This window comes from Cibotium barometz, chromosome 50, assembly GCF_041138505.1.
Source record: "Cibotium barometz isolate CiBa-2024 chromosome 50, ASM4113850v1, whole genome shotgun sequence".
Lineage (NCBI taxonomy): Eukaryota > Viridiplantae > Streptophyta > Polypodiopsida > Cyatheales > Cibotiaceae > Cibotium > Cibotium barometz.
Window position 1 is genome coordinate 9,244,219 of NC_141095.1, and position 24,322 is coordinate 9,268,540.

Consider the following 24,322-nt stretch of genomic DNA (forward strand, 5'->3'; position numbering starts at 1 on the left):
AAGCAAGGTGTCAAAGGTTAATCAAGGTTTATAACTGGCGTAAGTCAAGGTAAATAACCAAGCTTAATAAATAAACAGATGACCACACTGTGTCTACTCTAAGAACAAGTTAATACCACGAGTCTAGGGACACAAGAAACATTAGAGTTACAGGAGCCTTTTGCCTTTTTTTATTTTTTTTTAAATGCACGTGACAATTTTTACACAATGGCGACCTTCCTAAGGCAAAACTAACATCGATCCTGGTACCATGTTTAACACAAGGCATTATCCAGGAATCTATTAGCTCACTTTAGGCAAGGCTACCCCCTACCAACCAAGGCATCGGTTTGGAGTAGAATACTCCTCGCCTACCAAGTGTCAATAAGGTGATAGGCCAACATTGAAACACATCATAGACTTGTATTGCCATTTATTGTAGGCTTGTTTTTTTTTTTTTTAATCTATTTCTTTTGATCTTCGCTCCTGAACTAAAATGTGTTCTTACATCCTTTCGACAAGGGGTAAAAGCTATGTCCTAGAGGTCAACACACACACAGCCAGGTGTTCAAACATTAAGATGGTTTGACCCTAGACCTAAGACAATCGTATTCCAAGGTTAACTAAAGACGTCATGCTGCCTAGGAATATTTCCAATAAAGTTAAGCTCATTAATGATTTACACTAGCATGCAAGTAACTTCAAAAACTAAGTAGTACATTGACAATTTCCATGTGGTCATGCATTATAGTTTATGCAATTGATTGAACAGTAAAAACGAAAGAGAGTGGGTATGGAAGAATTACACCTGTAATTGGAGATCTCCTTGATTTGACGAGACAGCTTGCAATTTGATGTAGATATATTTTGATGAACGTTGCGGCAGTCTCTAGACTTGTAAGCGAACCCACCTCAAAGTTTTTAACCTGTACAATCAACTAACAAGCACTATACCTCGAGAGGCACATCAGTGTGAAAATTTCAAGACTTGTTTAAGGAATCTGAACTAGAAAAAACTTGGAAACGCTAACCTACCTACCAGTCACCACACTACTACTGAGGATATGGTAAGAGGATGTTGTAGAGTCCTGGCTCTAGCCCTAAGGCTAAGCCTCTATCCGCATCATCCAAACAAATAAAGTCAACCTCAGTAGTGCCATGAGTTTCATCCGTCCATTCATCATTGTCAGATATTTCCTTTTCATTTTCCCATCCACATAAACTCATCAAAAATGTAACCATGCGGGGATAGTCATCTTGTGGAAAAGGAAAGCATTGGGCTATCGGGGATATGTCCTCTACGGAGTAGGGGTCAGTCATGGTCAGTAGGCGAATTAGCCATTCTAATTCCTCAACATTTTCTTCTCTGGCTAGTACATCTATATGATCCCATTCAGTTTCAATTACAGGATAGCACATGTGGAATATCTGAGAAAGGTATAGATGATACCTCTCACCAAAGGTAGGAGTGGATGAAGTGTATGATGATCGGGCATCTGCCATATCTGCAAACACAGATATAGCATCAGTAGGTTTAGACAGGTCAATCTAGTTCTTGATTGTATACGGATATTTTTCTTGTTTTGTGCTCTTGCTCTTTTTACTATTTTTTGTTTTTCTTTTCTCTGTTTTTTATGTATGAAGCTATATATATACATCCCCTTAAATTTGGCAATTACATGGTCAGGGGAGAAGGTTAAGGAGGAAGCATTAAAATGTCAAGCGTGAGTACATGCTCCCCCTTTCCTTGGGTAGATCATATTATTTGCAATGATGTTGCAGCCTCTTGGAACCAATTTGCCCAGCGGGTCATAGGTTGTGATGTGGGCAGATAGCTCTTTATGACCCTTGTGGCCACATCCAATTGCAGAGATGGTAGTGTACGCTCCCATTGACGAATGGAGGAAATGGTTTCCGACGATACTATTACAAGGGGAGACGTAGACTCATCGGTTTTTTGTTGGGTGTTGTCAAGAGTAGGTGTAGAGCATGTAGAAACTTCTATATGAGTGTGTGCCTGGCATGAGGAGCTAGAAGCTTCATGTGGCTCCCCCCTTCCTGAGCTAGGTGGTAATGATCGATATCGTTTGGGAATCCAAACTAACTCTGGAAGAAGTGGTGTGGAGCACTCTGTTACCTTTCCCTTACCACGATCTTGAATTATCATTGGGGTGGTAACAATTGGTTTGTAAGGTTTTACAGGTGATGTAGAGGGATTCAGCTTATGTTTAGGGACCCAAATCTGGTTATTTCCCTCGTAGTACCCTTGGGCTACTAGTAATTTTTTAGGGATCCATCGTGATGTTACATTGCCCTTTCTCGGGTGGGTAGCTACTTTTCTTTTACGAGGCTTCTTGGTAGCTGAACGAGATTGAGCAGGGGAAGTAGCTATTAGCGAAGCTTTGGGGACCCATTTGTATGTACTCTTTGGCATAGTAAGCAAAGCTTTAGGGACCACCTTGCCTGTTTCCACTCTTGGCGTTGAAGCGTTAGAGGGGTGGCCAACAATCAAAGATGGTTTTGCCACTGGACTTTGTGATTTTTCATTATCTAATATTTGAGTGGATGACTTAGGTGCGGGATTTTGAGCGGTCAGACCTAGTGTTGGTTCTTGCGTTGTGACTTGTCTGGTTGCCCAATCGATATTGCACTTGGTGGCCATCATCCATTTGCGCCCTAAGATTACCGTCCCTTCCATGGTGCCAGCTGGCATAACCAAAAAGCTTTGAATTATGGTTCCCTTGTCATAGGCAACCGGAGTGTGCAGAATTCCTGAGACGGGGGTTTTCTTCTTGTTGATTCCTTGAACTTGGATAGAACTCTTGGATAGAGGTGGTTTTCCCAGTTGACACCACACGCCATATGATAGCAAATTGTGTTGAGCTCCTGTATCCAATAATGCATTGTACAACACCTCCCCGTAAGGACTCCGTAACTCAATTGGGTATCTTAGAGGTGGGTCGGATTCCAGTGCATCCTCCTCTGCTTCCTCGAAAAATACTTGCGTAATTCCCAAGTTGGCTTCTCGTTGTCTCCTAGCACGCTGTTGACGTTCTTTAGCTTCGACTCTCGCTTGTATCTTTTTAAGCTCAGCTTGTTCTTTAGCTGCCTTCTTTTGATGTATTGCATGTAACTCCTCCTGGCTCAGGGGGTCATAGTATCGTTTGAATTTACTCCCATTAAGGAATCCAATGGTTTCAACTCCGTCGAGAGTCTCCACTCTGATGGTACCTTGCGGGGTAATTTCACATACTCTATATGGTCCCTTACCAGCATATTTGAGCTTCTTCTTTTCATTTCGCACTCCATACATCAGGACTTTATCCCCAACCTTGATGTCCTTGTCCTTTAGATGGCGATCAAACCATTTTTTCCTTCTATCCTTCTCCACAAGGGCATTGTATACAGCCAATTGTCTTTCTTCGTTTAGCCTCTCAAGGATATATAGACGCTCTACTAAGGGATTACCATCCCATCCCTCTTGAGTAGCAACACGAAGACTAGGAATGACAAATTCCCACGGCATGACTGCTTCTTGGCCATATACCATTTTGAATGGTGTACAATTAATAGCCACTTTGTACGCAGTACGATAGGCCCATAAAGCTGTCGTAAGCTTTAGATCCCAATCCGTGCGATGAGCTTCAACTGTCTTTGTCAAAATAGAGATTAAAGTCTTGTTGGTACTCTCGGCTTGGCCATTCGCTTGCGGATAGTAAGGAGTAGATTTATGATGGGATATCATGAAATTTGTTGTGAGCTCCTTAATCACCTCATTTATAAAATGTGTACCATTGTCGCTCACAAGTTCAAAAGGACAACCAAATCGTGTGATTATATTTTCAAAGAGGAACTTGGCTGTTGTCCTCGCATCTGCCTTACGTGTCGCTTTCGCTTCAGCCCATTTGGTCATATAGTCAGTGGCCACAATAATATAGCGAGATTGTGTGTTTCGGGCCGCTGGACTAATTGGACCTACAAAGTCTAAACCCCACTTTTCAAATGGTTGGTTTACTTTGATTGGATGTAGGGGCATCTGATCTTTCCTCTGGGGTTTCTTGTATCGTTGGCATTCATCGCAACCCTTCACAAAGAGTGATGCATCTTGGAACATAGTGGGCCACCAATACCCTGATTGTAAGATCTTTCGCGCAGTTAAGTCTCCTGAGAAGTGACCACCGGCTACGCCCATATGTGCCTCTTGCAAAATGTATAGATACTCATCCTCTCGGGCACAACGCCTAAGAACGTCATCCTTTCCTCTTTTATAAAGAGTCCCAGCTATCAGGCAATAGGGTTCACATTCTTTGATTAGCTTTCGAGCTAGATCTTTGCGAAGCTCCTTGGGTGGAAAGCCATTAACCAAAAAGTTAACAATCTTCTCACTCCATTCAGGCATTGTCTCCACCATGAACAGGGAAGTGTCTGGTAAGTCATCATCAACCCCCGTAGGAGCCTCACCATTAGGTATGCGAGACAAATGATCAGCCATAACATGTTTTTTGCCAGGTCTCACAACAACAGTGAAATCAAACTCAAGAAGAATCAATAGCCATCGTGTGATTCTTCCTGTGGAGCATGGTTTGTTTACCAGATACAACAATGCTTGATGATCTACATAGAAAACAAACTTGGTGGCAAGGAGGTAATAACGAAATTTCCTTACTGCATATATCATTGCCAACCCTTCTCGCTCCGTAGTGGTGTAGTTCATCTCAGCATCGTTCAACTGGCGACTGGCAAAGCTAATGGGGTAGTCTAGCTTGTGTTCTCCAGGTTGAGTTAAAACACACCCAATAGCAAAGTTTGATGCATCAATATGCACATGGAAGAGTAAATCCCAGTTAGGCATTCTCAAGATTGGAGCACTCGCCAAGGCCTTCTTTAATAGCTCATAGGCACGGTCACATTCTTCGGTCCAAATAAACTCGATGAGAAGCTTATACAATGGTCGAGCTATCTCGGCGAAGAATAGAATAAACCTTCGATAATAACCAACGTGGCCCATAAAGCGTTGGACTCCCTTGTAGTTGGTGGGTGGTGGCAATTCCAGAATGACCTTGATTTTACTCTCGTCAGTGGAAATCCCATTTTTGGACACTATATGCCCTAAGATAACTCCGTGTTTAACCCAGAATTGGCATTTGAAAGGATTCAAGGAGATGCGATATAATCTACACCTTTCAAATATTTTTCGTAAACACATCAAGTGCTCGTCCCACGAGGAATGAACACAAAGATCATCTAAGAAAGCTTCACAGAAGTCCCTTAGATATTCCTTAAAGGCCGTGTTTATCAATCGTTGGAATGTTGCAGGTGCATTGGTCAAGCCAAAGGCCATGACGCGAAAGGCAAACACTCCAAACTCCGTGATAAATGCTGTTTTAGCTTGGTCCTCGACTGCAATTGTGATCTGATTGTAACCCGAGTACCCATCTAAAAAGCTATATGCCTCCTTGCCTGCCACTCTTTCAAGCACATGTTCAGAATATGGCAAGGGGTAATGATCCCTTCTGGTGGCTGCATTAACCTTTTTGAGATCAACGCACACTCTGAGTTTCCCATTCTTCTTTGGCACGATGACTATCGGAGAAACCCATTCTGAGTGCTCAATTGGGTATATGAATCCACATTTTACCAGCTTTTCAATTTCCTCTTGTACAATCTTTGCATACTTAGGATTCATTGGGTAGGGACGTTGCTGGACTGGTTTAGCAGTGCTAATCATTGGAATCGTGTGTTGCACCACCGAGGGTGGAACACCCTTCATGTCATGATATGTCCATGCAAATATGTCCTTGAATTCTTTAAGAAGCTTCGTAAGTGCAGCTTCTTCTGCCTTGGTGAGGTCTTGAGCAATAAAAACGGGTTTAGACTCCTCACCTGGATCTGCTAAGTCTATCTCTTTAACTACCGCAGGGCCATCGTAGACACCGCTACTCCCATTGGTAGGCGTTCGTTGGGCTTTTGTGTAGACCACTTTACGTTCCCCTGTGGTGAAAGATTTGAAATGCTCGGGGGCGGGGTGTAAGTCTACTGGTTCTTGTTGTGCTAGGCTTTTTTCTTTCAATTCCGCTTCCTTTTGCTGTTGAGCCAACTCTTGGTTTTGCCGCCTTCTTGCAGTACGACTTAGTTTTGGCTTCTCTTCGATTTCTAATTGGGCAACGTCATGAGGTTGCGGAATACACCACATGACACTTTGGAGGTATTGTCCCCAATTATCCGCTATCTTCCGATGAGCGTCAATGGCTCCTACATAACTAAGCCATTCCGCAGTGGATCTTTCCTTGTTTATTGCAGTTCGTACATTAGCTCGATAGCGTTGGCGCTTATGTCTCGTTTTCTTCTTACCAAGTTTTTGATTTTTGTTTCTATCAGATTCGGACTCACTTGGTCGATCTTCACTTTCGGATGAACTGCAGGAGGTCACTATCCTAGGCCTTGAGCACCTTGCTTCCACATTTGGGTGAATATTTGATTCATCCCTTCCATCAGGCTCAGGGTCAGTTTCTTCTTGAGATTCATACTCAGAGTCGCGTTGGTCTGAGTCTTCACTACTGTCAGTGTCAGTGGAGTTTGCCACTTTCTCGCCATTAGGTGTCAAGTGCATAACACCTATCATGTTTATTGGCACTAACGGTGGCATATCTTGCCCCTCAGGTGTTACCCAACTTGTACCTCTATTTCCCCATGTGTCTATGGTTGCCGCTAGGTGTACCCAATCCACGTTATCCGACTCAGTCATACCCGGTAGGACATCCATATAAGGAGAATCCTTCCCATCATCAGTCTCTTTTTTGCATGTATAGCAATACCTTAATGGGGCGGAGTGAATAGTGGTATCCGATCGATTATCAATGATAACCTTGCTTCCTAAAGGATGTGCACGACCATTCTCAAGATCAACTCGAATGACAGAGTCCTGGAATTGTAGGTAGACATGGTTTTTCGACCAGTCATGCACCATTTGTGCTTCCCTCATGAAAGGACGTCCTAAGATCATTTGATATGACATAGGATGCTTGGAGAAATCCATTACAATGAAGGTATGTTTTACCTTGTATCCCAGGACCTTGATCTTAAGGTCCCTTAACATTCCAATAGGTTTAGCTATGGTTCCGTTTGCCATCTTAACCACTATGTTTGTGACTTCGAGGTGAGGTCTTCCCATAGATTCCCAACAGTTTTTAGTCACAATGCTCACTCCAGCACCACCATCAAGGATTCCCTTTAGAGTTAATCCCTTGGTAGTAATGGGGAGGGTGGCATTAGATTCGTCCCCTTCAAAGTACTGTCCCAACTTGTTCACAGGTATTTCCACGACCGAGTCTTTATCTAGGTTGGATTGTAGATCCCAATGTTCCCCTTCATCTTGAAGCGTGTCGGGTCTATCCATATTTGCAAACTGTGGTAGCCCCGCCTTTAGTTCTCCATTGAGAAATGCTCGAAGAGCTAAGAATAGCTCAGGATCTCCGTATAATTTGGATATGATCGTGGTTCTGATCTCAGAGGACATGAAATCCATTAGCTTAGACACATTCAATGGTACTTTTCGAGACATCGCCCCTTGACTAGGGACTGGTGAAGATGGAATCACTTCCTCTTCAATGGGGTCAGGCAGTCCCTCACTAAACATTCTTTCCAGCAAGAAGGGTGTTTGCCCACTTCCGGATGTCCTATCCTCGCTTTCTTCCCGAATGATACTAGGTATAGCTAACGGTTTATGGGTCCGGTGAGGCTGAACTTGCGTAGGAAACACTGTGTCTGGAATTTTGATTTTTCTTGGCTCCAGTTCTCTTTGTGTTTCTTCCACCAAACCCCTTAAGTGTTGTACTTGTTCAATCTCCTCAACTGGGTTTGGGTAAGTTCCAATCTTTTTCTTGAGGGTTTTTGGCCCACGTGGCTTGTCTTGGGGAGTCTCAGTCAGTTTGGGTGGTCGAGAGGGCATTGACTGACTTGGTTGTGGGGCTGAGGAAGTTTCCTTCGGTTTTCCCTTATTTATGTACTCGTTTGATTCTCCTTCATTGAGCTCCCGAGTGGGTTCCTCCCTTAGGGTAGTGGCTTTGGTCCCCATGGTTTCTATTGAATCGGAATCATCTTCAGGATCATTCATATACACGGGGTCGTCTCCTGTCCCTATGTTGGTTTTTGAACTGGGCTTGGAGCTCGTGGCATTAAGCGATCTCTTTCGCCGTGTTTTCTTTTTCTTTGCCTGAGCGATTGATGCAGTATCCCTCTCTTCAAGAATGTAGTTTTGATTTTGAAGCATTGACCGTGTAACTACATTCGCGGGTACAACAGGTGTGGTTCCTCGTGCTTGGTTGGTGACCTCAACCAAATTCAATGGCGTAATCTTGGGCGCATTAGGATTATGTGGACATTGAGCGATCAAATGATCTATGCCACAACGATTACATGTAAGTACCGGCATTCCCGATGTGCTCCCTTGATTTGGTTGCATTTGAGTAGCGATCTTCTGTAGCCTATTAGGGCACTCCGCTACACGATGCGGTCCACCACACTCGTAGCATTGAAGAGGTGGTCTCCTTGCCATGGTATTAAGGTTTTGCCCTCTAGTGGCGAGAGCAGCCGCTTGATATACAGGCTTGACTTGTCCGAAATGATCCTCCATGTAGTACTGGGGAATCATTTCAAACGTATCAATCCCGTATGGAGCAGTAGGGTCTATCTCCTCTTCATAATCCCCACATGCACTATGTGACTCACAACCCATCTGGTTTATCGGGGTAATCCTTGGATGTGGAGGTTGTGGTCCTAGCACTGGCGGTGGTAACGGCACAGGCTGGACTACATTCGGATTCCTTGGAACTATGTGCTGTGACGGTTGCTCGATAGGTTGTGCAGGCATTAGCGCGGGTACTTGAGGTGTGTTTGACCAAGCTAGTGGTGCCTGGTTTGCCAACATTCGCTTAAGTGTTAGGCAATCTTTAGATTGATGGCCATACTTACCACATGCATTGCAATTCCCATTGAATTTGACTCTGAATGTGGGACATTCACTCGTGCTATGTGGTCCTAAGCACACCGAACACCATTGTTGCTCTCTCCTTGGGTACATATGGCTATTCTGAGGAGCTCGATTACCCCTAAAGTATTCTTGGAGAGCCTTAGTAAGGTCGGTCACAGACATTTCAGATATCTTGGGCTCCTTTGCAATAGGTTTTACCGTCATTGGCTCGTGCCCAGATACTTGCGAACTAACGGATTTTGTCTCCGAAGACACCTTTTTACCTGCAATCATCAAGTTGTCTTCTAACTGGATTGCATTGGCAGTGACTGCTTCCCACGTTGTAAGACCTCTAATGACTAGGCCATTGTAAATGTCCTCGTGGCGCAATCCTCGGATGAATCTATCGAGGAGTTGGTTATTATTGAAGCGTTCATCGGGAGTGCAGCGAGAATTTAGATGCTTCAATCGACTTATAAAGTCTCTCACTGACTCCCCTTCCTCACGTTCAGCTTTTTGGAGTTGAGATGCTACTCCCCAAAGCACACCCTCACGTATGTATTCCTTCAAGAACAGTCTCTTGAGAGTGGGGTAGTGAGTGCGCTCTTCAACCCTTAAGGTTCGATACCAATCTCCAGCCTTCCCACTCAAGGTTAAGCCTAAGGCTTTACACTTATGCAGCTCATTGTGCTCTTCCAAGGAATCACACACGTGTTCAAAGACTTCAATGTGCTTCCTAACATCCTCGTTACCACTGAAGTTTTGAGTGAGCTTAGCCACTTGTACTGCCTTGCTTCTAGGTTCTCTCTCAGGCATACCCCGCATGTTTTCCGCAATAGATTGTCCGATCGTCTGAGCAAATGCTGCGAGATCACCTAGGTGAGCAGGCATAGCTGGTGGAAGCACTTCTGGGATAGCCTGGCTGATAGGAGTTGGCATTGGTCTGAGTAGGTTGGCAAATGACGTAGGATATGATATGTGGCTAGGTCTAGCTCCTCTTGGATAATGGTTATGATAAAGCGGTCTTGGAGCATACGCCATTGGCATACTAGGAGGCGTAGGAGCTACCTGAGCATGAGTAGCGATAGGTACATAGGGTCGATAGGCCCTGGCACGCATTGTTGTAGGTACTGTTCCACTAGGTAGCGGTGTCGTACTAACTACAGCGGTAACAGGTGCACTTTCAGCTATGCTCATCATTGGGGTAGGCATTGCGGATTCCCTAATGGAAAGTTGAGCCAAGGTTGGAAAGCTAAAGTTACTACTCGTGGGCTCAACCTGCATTGAGACTCCAGGCGAAACAACATATGAAGGGTCTATGGGACTCACCGAGGGAGTCTCCAATTGTGATAGGGTTGGTTGTTTGGCCTTGCCCGTATCCAAAAACCTCATAGGGCCAGTGGAAACTAAGTTCACTCCCCTATTTTGCCTCTCAATTTGGATAATTCTATGAATCACCTCACATATCATGTGTTGTTGCTCCTCTAGATTAGTGGCGCTAGATGTAGATCGTAGGACTTCTAACCAACCTACATGGTATGTGTAACCTGTGTATAGGTCAGTTAGAGTCTCTGTGTGTAGATCATATTCCCAATTTTCATTGAGAAATATCCCATCTAGACTTGGTGTGCCAAACGGCTCTCTTGAAGTGGACGCAATGTCACTTCTTATGGGTTGGCTTCTAGGGACCTCTACTTTAGGAAGAGCATCGGAAGTTGGTAGCTCAGTAGGGCCCTCATTAAACGAAGTAGGTAGAATATCCACATGGACACTCTTTGGGAGGGTAGGGTCCACATAAGATGTGAATGGCGAATCTACTACCCCTCCTTCCTCATTTACTTCGCTTGTCGCATGTTCAGAGCGTGTAGCTCTACTAAAGGTCTCTATTAGACGACTAAACATGCTAGATCCAGGTTGTGGGGCCCACACTGGCATGTTTTGGCTTGTCTCCTCAGGATTCTTGGTAGGGTGTCCTTCCATGGCTTCTGAGTCAGAGGATGAGTCACTATCCACTATTCGTGGATCTTGGGTTGCACTCCCTTGGGTTCCAGCCGAAGGCCAAGATGCCAACGTGGAGGGATGGTGTGAGCCTGCGTAAACTGAAACGCTTTCTAGTGGCTCAGGCTCTAGTACCCGACCAGAACGTAGATGCATGTGACGTGGGTACCCTACGTGCGTTGGTAACTACCCTTGAAACTCACACAAGTGGTTTCTTAGGTGTTTCGCACCCCGTTTTTACTTGTTTTTGTGTTGTTTTTAACCCGTTTTTGACCCCCTTACTTACGGTCGAACTTGGACTAGGGCGTATGATAGCTCAAAACGAGCGTATCGTTCAAAGGATCCTAGTGTGCTTTACAGCACCGCGTTCGCCTATCTAGAGCTCCTGTAGTCCTCAAAACAGTCCGTTTCCCTTGGGGGGAAAGGGCAAAAGCCTATTTGCTTGTGGAGGAAAGGGTGAGGGCTTTATCCCACATACTCACTTTACTCCTTGGGGAGTGGGCTACATATAGGGCACAACTTCCCATAAGCTCTCACTTGAGAGAAAGCTATGGAGGCTCACTCTCCTATATATATATATCAAAAGACCGAGACCGAGACCGAGGCCGGGGCCGGGGTCGGGGTCGGGGTCGGGGTCGGGGTCGGGGTCAATTGGGGGTTTTTTCTTTTCAACTTTTTTTTCCAATTGAAAAATCTTTCCTCCACATGTTTGGTTTCTTCTTTAGAAATAAAATTTAATTTTTGATTTTTAATTTTTTTAAATTTTTGTTTTCTGTGTTTTTTTTTTTTGGATAGGTTTTCTAGGGTTCCTTTACGGTTCAGCCTTTAGCCTTGGCCGCGGCGCAGTTCGCACTCAGCACAGATCAGGGGATTCAGAAGTCCCTCTCACACGTAGAAAACCATATAACAGATCACACGCCCACACGCGGAGCGAAAAAATAACAAAAGAAACAGAAATGCAGAAGACAAATTGCAGAAACAGAGATTGCAAAACACAGAAACACCTCAACAACAAACACACAGTCGCTTTCCTACAGTGCAGATTAAACTTCACGCAGCAGCCGAGCTGCAAACTGGAGCTTGGTGCAGGGCAACTCCCCGGCAGCGGCGCCAAAAATGTGCGCTTTTGCCGCACAGGTCGTAGCTGGGGACTTACCGAACACCGTATGCGAGCCACGAATGGCTGCAAGCATACAACCAGGAAGGCAAGCTCAAAACAGAATGCAAAAGGTGTGTCACTCACCGCTTAACTGTCGCCTTGAAGGATTCCCGCGTCGCAGCCGTGAAGGAGGAGCCGCCGTCGCCGCTCTACCGCCTCTCCGCCGCCTCGCCGTGCCGCTACACAGTGCGCTCGATCGCTCTCACTCTCTCTCTCTCTCTCTCACACACACGCAGGAGAAGGAAAACAAGGAGATAAGGCAAGAGCACTCTTCTATTCACAACACATGAGAATGAGGATTTTAGGGTTACATTTGACTCATATAGGTGACTTGGCCGTTCACACTTGGGCGCCCATACATGGCCGGCCGACCCTAACCCTTATCCTACTGATATCCAAGGTGCGCCTCTCATCGGCGATCACCCAATCCCTTCATCCTTAACATATGGTACCGACAAGCCCGGCCCATGACGCAGAATATTTAAATTAATGATGTAAAACATAGTATGTGTCCGTCATGGGTTAACAACCACACTGCCTGTCTCCACTCTTGGCATTGAAGAGTTAGAGGGGTGGCAAACAATCAAAGATAGTGTAGCCACTTGAGTTTGTGATTTTTCCTTATCTAGCGTTTTGTCCAGAGTTGATAGCTTAGGTGCGGGACCCTGAGTGGTCAGGCTGAGACTGGTTCTTGCATTGTAACTCGCCTGGTTGCCTAATCAATATTGCACTTGGTGGCTAACATCCATTTGCGCCCTAAGTTTAGAGTTCCCTCCATGGTACCAGTAGGTATAACCAAAAAAGCTTTGAACCACAGTCCCCTTGTCATAGGCAATAGGAGTGTGCAAAATTCTTGAGACAGTGGTTTTCTTCTTATTGATACCCTTAACTTGGATGGTACTCTTGGTGGATAAGGGTGGTTTTCCAAGTTGACACCACACTCCATATGACAGCAAATTGTGTTGAGCTCCCGTATCCAATAATGCATTATATCGCACCTTCCCGTAAGGACTCTGTAGCTCAATTGGGTATCGTAGAGGCGGGTCAGATTCTAGTGAATCCTCCTTTGCCTTCTCAATTGGGTATCGTAGAGGCGGGTTAGATTCTAGTGAATCCTCCTCTACCTCCTCAAAAAATGCTTGCATAGTCCCCAAGTTGGCCTCTCGTTGGCATTTAACACGCTGCTGGCATTCTTTAGCTTCAACTCTCGCTTGTATCTTCTTAAGCTCAGCCTGTTCTTTAGTTGCCTTCTTTTGATGGATTGCATGTAATTCCTCTTGGCTCAGGGGGTCATAGTATCTTTTGAATTTACTCCCATTGAGGAATCCAATGGTTTCAACTTCGTCGAGTCTCCACTCAGATGGTACCTTGTGGGGTAATTTCACATACTCTCTGTACGGTCCCTTACCACCATATTTTAGCTTCTTCTTTTTGTTACGCACTCCATAAATCAGGACTTTATCTCCAACTTTGATGTCCTTGTTTTTTAGGTGCGGATCAAACCATTTCTTCCTTCTATCCTTCTCTACAAGGGCATTGTACACTGCCAATTGTCTTTCTTTCTTCGTCAAACTGCTCAAGGATATACAAATGCTCTACTAAGGGATTACCATCCCAGCCCTCTTGAGTAGCAACATGAAGACTAGGAATGACAAATTCCCATGGCATGACTACTTCTTGGCCATATACCATCTTGAATGGTGTGCAATTAATAGCCACATTGTACGTAGTAGGATAGGCCCATAAAGCTAACGTTAGCTTTAGATCCCAATCCGTGCGATGAGCTTCAACAGTCTTTGTCAGAATAGAGATTAAGGTATTGTTGGTACTCTCGGCTTGGCCATTCGCTTGTGGATAATAAGGAGTAGATTTAAAATGGGATATCATGAAATTTGTTGTGAGCTCCTTAATCACTTCATTTATAAAATGCATACCATTGTCCCTCACAAGTTCAAAAGGACAACCAAAGCATGTGATTATATTTTCAAAGAAGAACTTGGTTGTTGTCCTCGCATCTACCTTACGTGTCGCTTTCGCTTCAGCCCCATTTGGTCACATAGTCAGTGGCCACAATAATATAGGCTAAGCAATATTGTGTGTTACGGGGACCCTGGGCTAATTGGACCTACAAAGTCTAAACCCCACTTTTCAAACGGTTGGTTTACTTTAATTGGATGTAGGAGCATCTGATCTTTCTGCTGGGGTTTCTTGTAGCGTGGGCATTCATCACAACCCTTCACAAAAAGTGATGCATCTTGGAACATAATGGGCCACCAATACCCTGATTGCAATATCTTTTGCGTAGTTAAGTCTCTTGAAAAGTGACCACCAGCTACGCCCATATGTGCCTCTTGAAAAATATATAGATACTCATCCTCGTGCACAATGCTGCCTAAGAACGTCATCCTTTCCTCTTTTATAAAGAGTCTCGACCATTAGGCAATAGGGTTTACATTCCTGGATCAGCTTTTGAGCTAGATCTTTATGAAGTTCTTTGGGTGGAAAACCATTAACCACCAAGAAGTTAACAATCTTCTCACTCCATTCAGGCATTGTCTCCACCATGAACAAGGAAGTGTTAGGTAAGTCATCATCAACTCCCATAGGAGCTTCACCATTAGGTATGTGAGACAAATGATCAGCCATGACATGTTTTTTGCCACGTCTCACAACAATAGTGAAATCAAACTCAAGAAGAATCAACAACCATCATGTGATTCTTTCTGTGGAGCATGGTTTGTTCACTAGATACAACAATGCTTGATGATCTACATAGAAAAAACAAACTTGGTGACAAGAAGGTAATAACGAAATTTCTTTACTGTATATATCATTGCCAACCCTTCTCGCTCCGTAGTGGTGTAGTTCATTTCAAAGTCGTTCAACTGGCGACTGGCAAAGCTGGGTAGTCTAGTTTATGTTCTCCAGGTTGAGTTAGTACACACCCAATAGCAAAGTTTGATGCATCAATATGCGCATGGAAGATTAAATCCCAGTTAGGCATTCGCAAGATTGGAACACTCGCCAGGGCCTTCTTTAATAACTCATGTATCACACAATTGCTAAGCAAGTTTTGGGTTTAATCAATCACACAAGTAGAATTTGGCCTCCACTTATCAAAAATATAAGAAAACTACTATGTTTTTGCATATCTACATGTGCCGCCTGTTGTTGCAGGGTTGATTTGAGAAGCTTATAATGATAAAACTGATGGTATATTTAGATTCCCAACACTCGACATGTTCCCAATCCATCAATGTAGTGATTTTTACAAAAAACTAGCTTTAATTACATCCACAATGAGCATCATTTCTCTGTTTTTGTAAAGGCTTCAAACCAGTGATTTTCCTCTCACATAAATGCATCAACTTTGCTCCAAATTCAATGTAGGTTTTGCACATGAGTTGAAAACACATTAATCCTTGTCACATACATGTTCCATTTCCAGATTGCACCCATTTTCACAATACATCACTGCTTTCAAGCTCCAATGGTGGAAAGCTTGCAAAAAACCAAAATTTTCTTTTGCTTTGGGCAACCATGATTTGCCTTGTTTGTGCTTGAATCACCTGCAATCCGCTCAAGGGTGTTTAGCTTTGCTTACCCCTGGTCGTTAGCTCTCATATTTGTTGAGTATTTGTGTGCTCCAAGATTCACAACATTTCTTCCACAGCTTCTTCTCCCTCTTCTCTCACTCACTCATAAACCCTAATAGAGAGCACCAGGCTCTGATACCCCTTATGAAAAACAGGTAGAGGGAGAGGAGACACACACACACAGGAGAGCAAACCCTAATGTATATTGCAAACCCTAACCATAGACCCTAACCATAGAGGGAAGCCATCTCCCTTCTCACACAATGCATAAAGACATAATCCATAATCTACAACACACTACTTGTGTTGTGTCCACACACAGCTAACCCTAGCTAATGTCCACAATCCATAATCTACAACACACTACTTGTGTTGCGTCCACACACAGCTAACCCTAGCTAATGTCCACACACTATGACCAACTCGATGCGGTCATTTATGTCTCACACAGGTAACCTTAGCTAATGTCCACACACTATGACCAGCTGGATGCGGTCATTTATGTCTCACACATGTTACTACCTAACATGCCAACACATAGTGCAACTGGCACAAATTGACATCGAGCTTGAATCTCAACATGGTTACCCAATTTCTACAAGACAATGTGATGGAACTAAGTGAAGTAAGGTGAGATACTAAATCCTCAAATCAATGGTTCCCATATATGGCCACAAATATGTAATTAAATTCCCCAAATAATGCTATTTTTCACTTTGTTTTGCACAAAGAAGGAATTGAATCCGCCATTAAACAATGCTATTTTCACTCCATTTTGTACATAAAAAATCAAATATTTGTACTTTCTTTACTTTCTTGATGTTACCAATCACCAATATTTTCCACCACTTGAATTTTTGTTATTTTTTCCAGGCCTTTCATAACACGTCTTTGTTAATGATGGCTTTGAAGAAGGCCTTTCAAGCTTAGCTTCAATGCTCCAAGAAGATGTTCTTTGTGCTTTGTCCACAAATGCATCTCACAATGGTAATATTACCCACAATGGTGTCTCCCATAAAGATTATCCCTCCCTTTTTCCCTCAATGTGCCACTCATTAGGATAGTGAGAATGATTTCTCAAAGGGATCTCACAAAAGCAATTATCACATAGAATATTGTGCTAGAGGCTCATGTAAATGTGTAGATAGATTCGAAACCTTTTTCTTCACTCCAATGTGCCATCTAATGAAGTAATCGATCAGCCCAATAATCAACAAATTTAAGTACTAAATGCAACAAATTTAAGTACTAAATGCAACAATGAATCTCTCACCAATTTTCATTTAATGATAATATAAGAATGCTTGAGAAAATCACACATTGTTAATCCAATTCCACGATTAACAAGAGGTACCACCATTATCTTACATCAAGGAGTCACGGCGGTAAATACATCAAAGGAACGTACATTCAAGATATGAAGCAATAGTGTCCAAAGCTACAACTTGGACGGACGCTCGCAATGGTGTGATGGAGTATTTATGGTGATTCCCGCTTCAAGAGCGCATGGTAGCAAGTTAGGATGAAGTCCTAAGTGATGTACTTGATGGATATATTATGAGAGTAGTAATTGTAATAGCATTAGGCCTCTTATGAGAGTAGTAATTGTAATAGCATTAGGCCTCTTATGAGCCTAAAGTGCCCGGTCGACCATAGTTTAAGTGAGTGTGAACACTTATGGCCATGTATATAAGTGAATTTCTCTCATAATATACAAGATACTCTCCCATTATGCAATTGAATCTTACTCGGTGCTGATATCTCTCCCTAATGCATGCCAGTGAGTGTGTGTGAGTGAAGTGAGGAGAGGAGGGACGAGGACCCGTAATGCAACGCGGCGGTGTGACAACATTCGCGGGCAGGGGACGCGGTGGAATTGCTTCTCAAGGAGTTATTGAGCTTGGAGACCTCAAGGGTTACGAGCTCAGCCATTGGAAAGATCCTCACGATAGCTGTTGCGGTTCACCAGGTAATCTCTTTTTGGATGTGTTTCAAGGAGGGTTACGGTTTTTTATTTCACGGTCTGCACTTTCACAGGGTAGACCTTTTCACGGGGGCGGACCGTTTCATGGCCTGCACTTTCACCGCGGCCAAAATTTCACGGTCGGACCTTTTCACGGTCTACACATTCATGGTGGACCTTTTCACGGCGGACCGTTTCACGGCCTGCACTTTCACGATGGACCATTTAACGACGACGGACCGTTTCATGGCCTGCACTTTCACAGAGAGGAAGTTAAAGGATTCCTAGGTGTAAGATTCCTCCCTCCCAGATTTTGAGGTGTGAAGATGTAAGAACCTTCCCTTCTGATCTTATAATTATTTCCCTCTCTGAAATAAAAGAAAGATCCTGTTTTACCCTGTTTTGGCCTGGAGAGAGAAAATGTCTAAAGGGAGGTAATTCAAAATTGAGATATTTTTGGACATAAAAATCCTCCTAGTGTCTAAAATGGTTTCCCTTGAAATAGAAATTAAAAAAGAACTTTCCAATGTGCAATTGGAATTAATTAAAAATAGGTATAAAGGACCTTAGCCTAAGGGTCTAGATTTTCAAAAAAATTTGGATTATGGTCCAATTAAGGTTCCTATGGGTCAATAGGATCATTCCAATTGTGGGGAGGAGATAAATCCAATTTATAAAAGAAAAATATCAAAAAATGAGTAAATGACCACATAAGATGAAGAGTTGACTGAGTACAAGGTTTATTAGTAAAAAACTATGAATATTACTAAAAAAATGAGATATTTTGGGTATAATGATGCCTTTTGACACCTTGGTAAGGAGAAGGGGGCTCTTCAAGGAGGCACCTATTTCACATGTGTGGAGGCGTTTTAAACTAAAAAATAATAAGATATTTTTATCTCTCCTCTCTCCTGGATCAAACCAGATCAAAAAGGGAGCCAAATTGGTCCAAATCTTGTCCAAATTTAGCCAAACTGAACCTTGAAAATTCTAGAAACTAGTTGCACTTGGTTAGAGGCCTCCCTCACCTATAAATAGACCCTTAGATCTTTGTAAAAAAATATGAGAACTATACGATGCTAATATTATACTGAAATAATGATATTTTCTATTATTCTCTAAAATTCCTCTAGAATTTGGAGAAAATGGAGTTTCCTTCTCTCTTCAACCTTCTTTTGGAGCCTTCCTCAACATACTAACCAATTGATTGGTTGGGAGCCTCTACAAAATCAAGCAAAACAAGAGGTAAAGTGTGAGTTTATGGTCTTTTTCTTAATCTCCAAATGTTTCTCACTTCTCAAACCCTCTCAAGCTTGAGAAGTTTTCAATTGAATGGCTCTTTAATGCAATTGAAGCTCTCTAATGAATTTTAGTGATAAATTTTATAAAGTTTCCATTTATGCTTAAATAATTTTTTTTAAAAAGCATATCTCTCTCTCCTCCAAAGAATGGTCATTCCTATGATCTATTCTATATTCAAATGATGCTTCTCATAAAGCAATTCTCAAATAAAAAAGTAAATTCTATGCTTATCAAATTTGAGACCAAAGAAGTGGCTTTTTAATGCTTTTATGTTATTTAATTTATGGAAAACTTGAGAATCAAGTCCATAATTGGATATTGATCCAAATAACAGTTATTCTATCATATGGTATTACTAAACTTTATGCTTTCAAAATTATTAAAAATTATCAGTAATAGCAGTGGAGGTATGGTAAAATTTTTAAAAAATTAACACATAAATCATTTTCATTCATAATATGAAAAGTGGACTTCTTACCATATTCTAGGATTAATCATCCTAGGTTAATTAAAAAATTCTCATTCATAACCATGCAAAAATTGATTTTAATGTTTATGCATAAATAGTTAATTAGCAAAAAGAGAAATTTCTAAGTCTTTTGATACATCTATCTCGGTTCGGAGTACAGGTTTACCAGATTTTGATGAGTTGGTTTTCCTCTTGCTTGTTGAGAAAATCAAACTCGCTGACTCTTTTCATGATGCATCTACTAGCCATGATGATAAGGGCAGAAATCAGGCTTTCTATTCACACAAAGGGGATTTAGAGGCAGGGGGAGATTTGCATCACGTGGCCGTGGCCGTGGCCGTGGTAATGGTCATGGATGGCAGGACACGTCACCACCACAACAGAATTTAGAGGCAGGGGGAGATTTGCATCACGTGGCCGTGGTAATGGTCGTGGATGGCAGGACATGTCACCACCACAACAAAATTTTCAACCTACATATGGTGCTAGAGGTGGTCGTGGATATACCCCTTAGAGAGGCAGAGGTAATCCTCGTGGGTAGAGGACGTTGGCAAGGCCAACAAACATCTATGAAAAATGTGGAATGCCATTACTGTGGAAAATTTGGTCATATGGCACGTGATTGTTTTTGCAAACAAAATGATTTAAGAGGGGGTAAAGCACAACATGGTGGACATTATGCACAACATGGTGGAAATTATGCAAATGGTGGAAATTTTGCATCAAGCAATAATGATGGCAGCGCAAATCACTTGTTTGCCATGAAACATGTTGTGGGATCTATGATGACAAATGGTGAAAGTGATGACACTTGGTATCTGGAGCATTAAACCATATGACTTGTCATGGCGAATGGTTTGAGCATATAAAGCCTATGGATGTGAAAGGTTATGTGGAAACAGGAGATGATACCCAAGATGCTATCACACATGTTGGAAGTGTACCATTGGTTATGCACAATGGTGAAACAAAGTCTATGGCATATGTCTTGTATGTGCCCCTCTATTACAAAAAGTTTGGCCTCAGTTGGTCAAATGGTGGAACAGGGTTTACAGGTTCGTTTCAACGAGCATGGTTGCTTCGTTGAGGATTTCAAAAATGGATGTAGAGTCATTGTGTCAAAGGCAAGAAAGAAGGCAGGTTATTTAAGTTGGATGCTGGGATTCCTGAGTTGAAATCAGCCATGTTCTCTAAAAGTCGAAATGTGGTACAAGACATTGACATGTGGCATAAAAGGATTGGACATGTGAACATACAAAGGTTAAAGAACATGCAGGCAAGAGACATTATTAGTGGGCTGCCTAGATTCAAGTATGATGGAAATATGCATGTCTGTGATGCTTGCCAGTTTGGAAAGCAAGCAAGGTTACCGCTTCCTAAAAAGAAGGCAACATGAGTAGCAAGCCACTTGGATGATTTCAGCAGAATGACTTGGATTTACTTTCTCAGAGAGTAAAGTGAAGTGTTGGGAAAGTTTATGGACTTCAAAACTTTTGCAGAGAAGTAATATGGCTCTTGGATAAAATGTTTGAGGACAGATGGAGGTGGTGAATACACCTCACATGCTTTTGAGAATTTCTTGAGAAAGCATGGCATAAGAAGGCAGTTAACTTACAGGTACACACCTGAGCAAAATGGTGTTGCTGAGAGGAAGAATAGAGTCATTTTTGATGTGACCATGGCAATGCTCAATGAAAAGAGCATGCCAGACTATTATTGGGCAGAAGGGTGTGCCACCGTGGTGTATGTACTTAATAAGACACCCACAACAGCCATACATGGAAGTACGCCAGAGATGCGGCTTACAGGTTTTAGGCGAGACATTGGACATCTCAAAGTGTTTGGTTGCATAGCTTATGTACATGTGCTTGACGAGAGAAGGAGGAAGTTGGATACTAAGGCAGAAAAGGGCGTGTTTGTTGGGTATGCACAGGATCGCAAGGCATACAAATGTTACAATCCACAAACTAGGCAAGTGGTTATCTCTCACGAGATGTGGTGTTTGATGAACTTGCTAGTTGGTACAAGGTAAAGGATGAGGGTGTCATTGATTCCATTGATGCTAATGTGCATGTGAACTTTCCCACAAGCAAGTTCTATTTCTATGTCTGGGCTAGCAGAGTCTGAGAGTAGCACTATACGTCCATGGTTAGGAGACGCTTGAGACATGAGAGTGTGAGCACTGCAAGTAGTGCTGTGGATAAAGGGAAAAATAATGTTGAAGGAATTGGCATTACAGGTTATGAGTCGTCAAGTTCAGAGAGTTTGGATGAGGAACTTGGCATACCAGTTTTACGTACACCTGGTACAAGGTAGGATAGATATGTGCCTCCACATGCTAGAGTGACAAGTGTTCAGAGTGATCCGCATGCATTGCGAAGATCCCAAAGGGTCAGGTATCCAGTTGACAGGTTGACATATCGTGACTTTGCTATGCATTACGCATATATGACCTCTTTGGTGAAGCATGTGGAACCTACATGCTATACAGAAGCTATTGGGAAGCATGTATGGGAGAAGGCAATGGATGTTGAGATGGATGCATTGGTTCATAATGAAACATGGGATTTGGTTGCCTTACCGCAAGGCAAAAATGTCATTAGTTGCAAATGGGTTTATAAGGTGAAATGCAAATCAGATGGTTCCATTGAGCGACATAAAGCGCGATTGGTAGCTACGGGGTTATGCACAAACCCAAGGCTTGGACTATGATGAATTTACATTTAGTCCAGTTGCAAAGATGGGAACAATGAGAGCAGTCATTGCTATGGCTGCAGCAAGTGGTTGGGAAATGCATCAAATGGATGTGAAAAATACATTTCTAAATGGTGATCTACAAGAGGAAGTTTATATGGCACAGCCAGAAGGATATGTACACCCGAGGTATCCCACTCATGTATGCAGATTAAAGAAAGCATTATATGGTTTGAAGCAAGCACCTCGTGCTTGGAGTGATAAGATAAGCTGATATCTTATCTCTCTTGGATTTCAGGTTTCTTCAGCAGATTCTTCACTCTATGTGAAGAAAACAGATCATGGGATCGTCTTACTTGTCATCTATGTGGATGACTTGATTGTCACAAGAGATCATGCTACAGATGTTATGCATGTCAAGAAGGCATTGAGTGGGTAGTTTGACATGAAAGACTTGGGTGAATTGAGATACTTTCTTGGGATTGAAGTGATAAAAGACCATGCAGGTACATGGTTAGTGCAATGCCAATATGCATTGGAAATGTTGACAAAATATGGAATGACAGGGTGTAAGCCAAAGAGTACACCTTTGGAGCAGAATGTAAAGTTGCGGGCTGATTTTAATGAAGAGTTGGATGATCCATCTATGTTTAGAAAGATGGTTGGCAGTCTTATTTACATGACTATCACATGCCCGGATCTCAGTTATGCTGTGGGGCTAGTAAGCCAATTTATGTAGATCCCCAGAAAACCTCATTAACATCCATTTTCACATCCTCATTCATACATCCACATTCACATACATACATCCACATCCGTATCTACATCCATACATCCGCATCCACATCAACATTCATACAACCATATTACATCCATTCTCGTCCTAACACATCCCATATACATCTTAACACATCCTAACTCATCTTAACACATTCTATCACATCTCATACACATCTTATCACATCTTTTTACATCTCATACACCTCTTGTCACATCCTATCACTTTCTATACACATCTTATCAAATCTTATCACATCTCATACACATCTTATCACATCTTTTTACATCTCATACACCTCTTATCACATCCTATCACTTTCCATACGCATCTTATCAAATCTTATCACATCTCATACACCTCTTATCACATCTTATCACATTTCATATCTTTTTTTTAAGAGAATTCTTATATTTGATATAAGATTTCTCTACACATTTATTTATGCATAAATTTCATTTAAGGAGACTAACACTTTCGAAATTAAAATCAACCTTTTATGCATCTTCTTATGCATAAATTCAATTTGGTAGGAAATTACACTTTTAGAATAAAAGAATTTCTCTTATGCATCTAAGTTATGCATAAAATCCATTTATGAGGAAAATCACACTTTTAGTATAAAAAGAATATCTTTTATGCATACCTATATGCATGAAATCCAATATGATAAAAGTAACACTCTTACAATAAAATAATCAACTTTTATGCATACCTCTATGCATGAAATTCAATTATGAAAAAGTCACACTTTTATAATAAAATAATCAACTTTTATGCATATCTCTATGCATGAAATCCAATATGATAAAAGTAACACTTTTGATATAAAAAAAATTATCCTTTATGCATACTTCTATGCATGAAAATTAAAAATGATAAAAGTAACACTTTTGATATAAAAATTTTTCCTTTATGCATACTTCTATGCCTGAAAATTAAAAATGATAAAAGTAACACTTTTGATATAAAAAATTTTCCTTTATGCATACTTCTATGCCTGAAAATTAAAAATGATAAAAGTAACACTTTTGATATAAAAAATTTTCCTTTATGCATACTTCTATGCATGAAAATTAAAAGTGATAAAAGTAACACTTTTAATATAAAAAAATTATCCTTTATGCATACTTCTATGCATGAAAATTAAAATTTGATAAAAGTAACACTTTTATGTTAAAATAATAATCTTTTATGCATACCTCTATGCATGAAATCCAAATATGATAAAAGTAACACTTTTATGTTAAAATAATAATCTTTTATGCATAGCTCTATGCATGAAAATCAATAATGCATAATATAAAAATTAATTTCTCTATGATTACAATGAATATCTTTCAATTAATCTAGGATGATAATTCCTAGAATATGGTAGGAAGTCCTCTTTTTATGCTTTGAATGAAATTATTTTAT